At 44.6% G+C, this 8,148-nt stretch overlaps 1 long non-coding RNA gene across 1 annotated transcript; it reads left to right on the top strand.

The window, feature by feature from the left end:
- Nucleotides 1–3,104: 3,104 nt before the first annotated feature.
- LOC108934620 (uncharacterized) lies at nucleotides 3,105–7,540 on the top strand. The gene is made up of 3 exons (XR_001966141.2): nucleotides 3,105–3,221; nucleotides 4,201–4,382; nucleotides 5,781–7,540. It is a non-coding gene; the product is annotated as an uncharacterized LOC108934620 (long non-coding RNA).
- The last annotated feature ends 608 nt before the right edge of the window (nucleotides 7,541–8,148 follow it).

Below are 8,148 nucleotides of genomic sequence, written 5' to 3'. Positions count from 1 at the left end.
ATGTGTGTGTGTGTGTGTCACCTGACATACCTGAATGACCCTGACCCAGTAAGCAGTAACTTTAGAGGCTATATTGGAGGGCCCAGGAAGAAGGGATGGCATTGAATCCGTCCAGCCTGGCCTTTGCAACAGGCCTGTAGCACACAGCAGGAAAGCGGTTAAAGGACTGGACCTACGCTCACTGCCGATGCACGTCTTTTACAATAAACACATCCACAATTGCATGAAAGCAGCAGCATGGAGGCGCAGTGAGTAGCACTGTTGCGCGAGAGGACATGGGCTCCATCCCTGCTCCATCTGCTTGGAGTTTGCGATTTCTCCCTGTTTTCTCGTGTGGGTTTCTTCCCGCCATCCAAAGACGTGTTTTTCGGGCGAACTGCCGACTCGAAATTTGCCCGTAGCGTGAGTGTGTGTTGCACTGCCCTGCTGTGCAGAGGAGTGACTCACTGTAGGTAGTGTACAGTAAGTCACCTTCAGCTGAACGGTGTCAGACAAACACTACATATCGTTCGCTGCGTATTGTGCTGGAGAAAAGCGTCTGCTAAAGAACAAATGTAAAACAAATGCCTTGGTATAGAAAAATGAGCAGATGTGCTTTTCACCTGGAGCACAGCGTGTTTATAGAAAAGCAGGTAACGGAGGTCCGCTGTCGTCCAGCAAGACCATCAGAGTGGCAACTGACCGCTGCTCAGCCGCTCACTGGGTGGAATCTACCCTCTAGGAATATTATCTTATAATATCTTTTAATTGTGGGGAAAAAAAAAAAATCACAATTTTTCATGTTCATTGCATTTATATTCATCATAAGGCAGAATTTTCTGCAGAAAATATCTAGTTTTATTAAAACGATTTTTTTTATTGTCAAAATATTTGTTTGAGACCAACAGAATTATGCTAGAAAGACTGAGAAGTGTATTGTTTTTCTTCAGTGAAATCCCTCAAATTTTTATTAGTATCTTGCTGTTACATTCTTACTTTCAATACACAACCTTGTAATGAGAAAAGGCTTGAACTGTGTTTTCCGTCGGTGAGGCGCTACGGTGGTCCTCCAGACACACACTTTTTCACATTTTTATTGCTTCACACTTGTTGTTCTTGTTATTAATAGTAATAGCATCAGAGGCCAAACCAGAGCTTACACCTTCTCCGGACAGAGGCGATCCCCAAACAAACCACTCTTTGTCTGTTTACCCCCCCCCCCCCCCCCCCCCACACACACACACACACACACACACACACACACACACACACACACACACATAAATACACACACCAAGGTCATTTCTTTTTTACATTGCAAGGTAGTTTGTAATATTTGGTATCATCACCTTGACATTAGAAATGCTTGACCATTCCCCAGCACAGCCCAGTTCTCATGATCAGGACGCACACACACACACACACACACACACACACACACACACACACACACACACACACGTTTCCTTTCACTGTGCCTCCCGTGATATATTAATTTTTGACCAAACGTCCCCGCTTGACTACTGTAAGGAGGTATGATGTATTGAGACCCTGCTGTTGCCATGGAGACCGCGGTCCCCTGTTACTTGTCATTAGAGTACAAACAAGCGCTGGCATCTAATGTCATTCCAGGCGACACGAGGGGGAGCAGCAGTGAGGTGGGGACGAGTCTCTGTGTCTCCTTAAATAGAAATGCAATGTTTCACAGGTATGTATTTCATTATGCCGCCATTCTAAGGTCCGCCGAGTGGGTTCCGTCGGTTCCATTTGGGGATGGTGTCGCCCCCACGCCGCCTCCTCCCCCTCGGCTCAATTCAAGGTGGAAATGCGGATGACAAAATGGAGGCGGGACGTCTTCTGCTCGCTGCCTGCTCGGGAGACCCATTTCCCCTTCCTCGTAATAATGCCTTTTTTATCTAATTTCTTCAGTTTCCATTCGTAATAACTCAATCACGCAAAACACAATATCTGATTTATTTTTGGTCCAGAAATGTATAACATTACAGATTTGAAAACCATGGATTTATAACTTGAAGGTGTAATTTAAAATAGCTCAGGTTCATTTCGGTATCGCTCGTGAGCAGCTCGTAGCACTACGAAGACCAAATACACAACATCATTGCAAATCACAGGGCATGACGCCGGGAAGCGGATGACCAACCGAGGCGCATTCCAGTTTACTATGACGGACACGCGGCAAAGCGTGGTACCGTGGACCTGCCCGTGATCAAACTGACTAGGTGAACAGGGGCTCGCAGCCGGCGCTTCTCCAGCACACTGTCTGCCTCTAGTGTTCACGGCGAAAAACTGTCCTGTAGCTGCAGCTATGCATTTCAGAAGAAGACGGTTCAGTAGTGTTAACGAGGAATTCGCTAAAGTTTTGGGAAAGTGACCACCGCGGTGCGATGTTTACAGAACCACCGATGCGCTGCTGTCACTGTGCTGCGCTGCTGTACCTTGATTTACCTCTCCTTCGTGGCCCCGCTGTGAGGCTCGGTTAAGCGGAGCTTCGAGTTCACCTGAAGGTGACGGTTTGAGTTTGAAATGGGGCTTCTGGGCGACGGTCACGGGCGAGGGGGCCCGGCATACCTCCGGCGCACCCGGTCGCGCGCTTCCAGAACCGAGGCTCATCGGACGGAACCGCATCCTGTCCGTCATTTAGAATCATTGGCCATGTGAGCAGACGGTGTGGACGCACCGTGTTGCACGTTACAGTACGGCATTATGGCCGCTCAGTGAAACAATAACGCGTAGGGGCTCTCGCTCATTGTCGTTTACTTGAGCGCCTGGAATATTCTTTGAAATCCCAAGACGGCGGTTCCTGTTTGCATTTCAGAATTCAAGGCATACTCGGTAAACCCAGCGGACAGAGTAAATAATGACTCTAAAAGATGTGCTCGTGGCTACCTATTTAAAGTCAGCATTCCTGCGCGGACCCCCCGTCCGCAGCCACCGGGGCTGATTTCGCAAGTGCGGCGCTCAAGTTACATGCTCAGCTTTCCACTGCAAAAGCTGCTGTGACAATCATTTCATAAAGGCCTCGTCTGAAACTCATTATCCTCGTCCCCAGCGTCCAGCCAGAAGCCAGTTTTAGGGCGAAGTACCGTGTGTCTCCCCCTCTCTCACGCTCTTCTGCGCTCTCTGCGTCTCTCTTTGTCTCTCCCTCTTTCGCTTCTCCTCTCCCCTTTTCTCGGTCCTATATATCATGCAGAGGTTCCAGGCTTGTGCTCGCTAATACTATGGTAAGATGAATTTAGCAGCAGTGGATGAAAAAAACGAAGAAAACCTCCATTATGAATTCACGGGCTAACTGTGTATTTGCCGATCCCGTAGCTCGCTGTAGCTTGAGAAAAATCAGTGCGTTGCCGTGTAATTGTGAGTAAATGGCAGAAAAAGCAAGGGATCTGTGAGTGTGTGTGTGTGCGGCATAGAAGCTAAGTAAATACATGCGTGTGCGTACGTGTGTGTACATGCTCGCAGTTGTATATTTATAAGGGGACGGACGATAAGGGAAGAATGTGTGGTATGTGTATGCTCTTGTGCATCTCTGTGCGGTGTGTGTATGAGTGTGTGTTCCAGTCCTGGCTGTGCTGGACTAGGAAAGGAATGCAGAACAAAGCATTTCATTAGGAAAATAAAACAGACTCAGAAGCAATCTGTCGAGCACCACCAGAAAGGGCAAGTGGACAAGGACGGGCACGGAGACGGAGACTAGGGCACCGGCCATCATACCGATTCCTTTTCTCTTACCAGCTTCCGTCATTCTCCTTCCGTAGCCAACCAGGCAAACGGCTTCCTCTCGAACCACGGAGAATCTCTTAACAAAGGACATTATTTAACACATCTGCCAGGGAGGGAGACAGCACCACTGCATCTGGAAGCAATAAAAGAGTGACAGGCAGGAAAATAATACAGGTTTAATGTACTGTGTGAGGAAGAGGGTTTCTTTATAACAAAAAAGCAGGAGGAAGGAGGAGCCTATTTCCCACTTAAGACTGTAACACTAAACATCGCTGCATAATTAAAAATTAAATTTAAAAAAACATATTGCCTATGGCCTTGTTACACTTTATGAAAATGTACAGCATTACATCAATGAGAGACAAGATGAGAGCATTGAAATTAGTTTATTGCTATTTATCTGTTAGGTTGTTGTGCTAAGCTGTTTAAAATAATCAACCCATTTTAACACACTGGATCATTTTTACTGTATTATTCCAGGGTTAGCACTATAGTAGGAGCAGGGATTTGAACCTGCATCCTCACAGGTCAAGGCAAAGACTCGACCACTACGGCATCTGCTGCCCTCAGCATCCTGCATGGTGTCGGAAAACTTCAGATGATCAGGAAGCATGGAGTCCGTCACAGTGGTGTCAGAATGATGCTGGGGTTCCATCTATGAGGTATGAGTTAGTTCCTGGGCAACTGTGGGTAGCAGATAAGCATACCCTGGTACCTTCTCCCAGACTTCCCTCCTGTACTTTCTCAGGTTTCCAGTAAGCGGCTAAACTGAGATCCCATGTACTTGCGATGAAAAGTGACAGGAAATTGACTAAAACATTGGAAATCAATGGCAAGTAAATGTTCTCCTTAAGTACAATTGAGCGGCTGGGAGCTGCTTCCTGTCTCGCGCCTGCTGCCCCATGCCGTGTCTTGGTCTCTGGCAGGGCCCTTACGGCAACCAGACAAGGAGGTGCATGGCGACACCATCCGTTTCTTTCCAAGGGGAAAGTCTTGCCTGCACGGCGTGTCCTTGACCGTCTGTCTCCCGTTGTCTCCATAAGGCTCCGTGAGGCATGATTTTTATTTCTTGCATTTTTATTTTTGTTAGGTCATGAAACAGAAGCTGTTAAAAACATTGCCGATATTATTTTAATTATCCTGAGTTTCGTCTTTAATATTTGCAAATATTTCCTTTTGTGTCAGAGCCCGAATTGGCTTTATTGTTGTTATTATTAAGATTGATCATGGACATTGACATGGGATGTCTTGCCTGGCCGGAATCAGGGACGTCACCTGAAAGGTCAAGGAGGTGGAGCCAGTGGGCGCATGTTCTGGAAACACTTTTTTGTGACCTGCACTGTGAACTTGATGGTAGTTTTGCTCTCCATCTTACAGATGGGGCACCATCATCACAGACATTCTCTTTCCAAAAAAGAACAAAAAAAAACTTTTTTGTATAATTTGTTCGGGAAGAAGGAAAAAGAATTTATGGTTCCTATTCTGATTGCAAGGGCTGCATAAACTTAGGTGGTTTCAAGCAGTATCCCAAAAACAGCACTGATTTATATTTCTGCAAATGAATCTTGTATAATTGAGCCAATTCCACTGAATCCATTTACCATGTTTTAGGAAATCAAGTCCGGAGAGTTGTTTGATGATGTAATATCCCGCACAGGTTAAAAAGGCTTAATTCTTAATCGAGATGACCGTTATCCCACGGGAGATCAATGGAGACTGTGCCAGATCAATAGTATTACATACAAATCCCTGTCACTTTCCTGCAAATTGTGCTGTCACACAATCCATTTCGCTGCCCTCTAACCAAATTGTCAAACAATGCATTCAGATCAAAAAAACTAAATTCTAAAGACTGAAGCCTGCAGTATTTTATTGCCAATTTGGAAAGTACATTTAAAGTGAAAAGACATTCAAACACAGCTGCGGTAATAAAGATTACCTTAAAAAATCTATTTCCTGAATGTGCCTTGCATAACACTCTATTGTCAATACTGTTGTTAAAAATCTGGCATGATGGTTGGCACTGTGAGCGTATGAAATGTTCTTGTGTATCTCGGCAGGTCAGAGGATGACGGGGGAGAGAAGCGGACTTTCTGCAGCACTCCCTCCGGAGTTCAGCTTTATGATTTGTGCTGGAAGCTCCAAGCCACGCGTCTGTGATGCGTTTCCATGTTCCCGGTGTAATCCCTTCACATTCCCAACGCATGAATGCACTGAGAGGGAAAACCTGGGATGTGAGATGGGAGAGAAATTAATTCAAATCCCTCTTCCTCGGGAAAAAAAAGAACAAAAAAATTAACTGTCTTATTTATTTCTCACCAGTGTCCCTTGGTCAACGTCTCTCTATCCCCTCTCGAGTGCACCCTGCAAAGACATTGGTAGAGCTCTGGTTAGGCACGGGTTAAACCCATTGCACCATAAAACTGGGGCTGTTCATGAAATGGAGGAATAAGAAGCAGAAATAATATTTCAAGTATGATTAGTTCATCCGCAGGGCACCTTGTGCGATTGGGGGAGGGCAGGGGGGAGTGGGGGGTGCATTGTGCGCGGCAAGCAGTAAATTACATCTAGCCTTTGAATGATTTCTGCAGATCCCATTACGACAGTGAGAGAGAAAAGGGGTGGGGGGGAGCGAAACAGGAGAATGAATCAAATGAATCTGTTTCCAAATGTCCGAACGGAAGGAAAGACAAGGGGGCTGAGAGTGGACAAACCCAGATTTCTTATCATTTCCATATGCTCCCTTCTTTTTACATAGAAAAGTGGTGGTATTTTTTACTTTTTCCCCTTGATTTCTTATTGTTGTGTGTCTTTGACAGGGAACAGCAAGTAAATCCGTCCTCACATTTAAGCTCTTCTCTCGTGCAATTCACCAGCCTGAGTGCTGATCTGACATTTGGGACGCTATTTGCGCAAGAGGATGCTGTTCTGAAAAAAGGTGCCTTTGATGAAAACAGTAGTAAGAAGGACAGCAGCTATGGAACCAGACTTGTCGATTGCAAACTATCCAGCTTTACAGATGGGTCAAAGTGTTAAATTGTACAGTAGATTACTTTGGATAAAACCATCAGCCAAGCAAATAAATAATGTAATGAAAGTTTTCACCTCAGTACACGGGCTGCAGTCACCTAATTATTGCATGTAATCCATCTATGTCACCAGTCCATGGCCAGTCGCCCCCTTTGTGTTGATGATCATTTGCTACACACGCAAAGTGCTCAGCGCTGTCTGTTAACTGCATGTGTGGGGAATATGTTAATGTGTGTGTGAAGCTAAACAATAACGATAGTGGGCACTCTGAGGATATGTTTTGTTGGCATTTGAAGAACTCGTGTGTGGGTGTCAGCAAGCGGCAGTAAGTCTGCTTCTCTTTGGAAATGTCAGTCTTAAAAAGCCAGCTGGGAGTACGGTTATATATCCTATTCCCCATTTAGCCCAGTCATGGCATGTGATATGTTCCTGTCCAACCAGTATTTGCTGCTGTGGAACTGTTAAAATGCTGAATGCAATCCTGTTCTTCAAAACACTAAACTTAATATGCGTTGCACTGTCATAAGTCACAATGCACATGGTGATCTGTTAGGAAAATCCACAAAATGTAACCATACCCTGCAATAATTCCATGCTTGGCATGAGCACCAAGAGGTTTGATGAGCTGAGTTTTATTTATAGAATTTATTGACACAACTGTTATCGGCAACATCGTGCAAAATTGAAATATGAAAACAGGTGAGATCTTACGAAGACAGACCCACTGACAGTCACCTGCTCTCCTGCATTACATTACAGCAGATATAATGTGTCAGCACAGAACTAAATGGCCCCGTCCAATAAAGAGACAATCCAAGAGATTGCCAAAATGGAAATTTCCGTATCCTCCTTCTCAGGTCAAACTTAAAATTTTATGCTTTCTCTGTGTATGATGGGTTCAAGGAGCTTTGCACTGAATATGGAAGAACACTTAACAGTACTAATTTAATTCACTACTGATTCTGGAAAAATCTCAGAAATGTATAAATATTATAAAGAGTCAACACGCAAATCTTATTTAATGTGACAAATTTTATAGATACATCAACGACAGCATGAAGAGTATTAGTCATTAATTTGGGCCTGTCTAAAATTCTGTACTTCCTCTAGAGCTTTTGGGACCAGAATGAAGGCAGTCATGTCAGAATTTAAGAGTAAAATAATCCACAATTTAATGTATTTGAAACAGGATTTCAGTCTGCAAATTTAAGTGTATCTGGTTTCACTGAAACACAAAGCTGCATCTCACCGGCATAGTGGACGGCATCAATGGACATTGCCTCTAAGATGAATCACATAAAAAGAAAAGAGCCTAGGAATGAGCCTTGAGGGACACCTTAATAGACTTCAGAGTTTGCCTTATTTAATTGCACAAATGGATATGTGTCAGCTTGGTAG

This window comes from Scleropages formosus, chromosome 11 (genome assembly GCF_900964775.1).
Source record: "Scleropages formosus chromosome 11, fSclFor1.1, whole genome shotgun sequence".
Taxonomy (NCBI): Eukaryota; Metazoa; Chordata; class Actinopteri; order Osteoglossiformes; family Osteoglossidae; genus Scleropages; species Scleropages formosus.
Note: the sequence above shows the minus strand (reverse complement) of the source record. Positions and strands in the feature narration are given on the sequence as shown.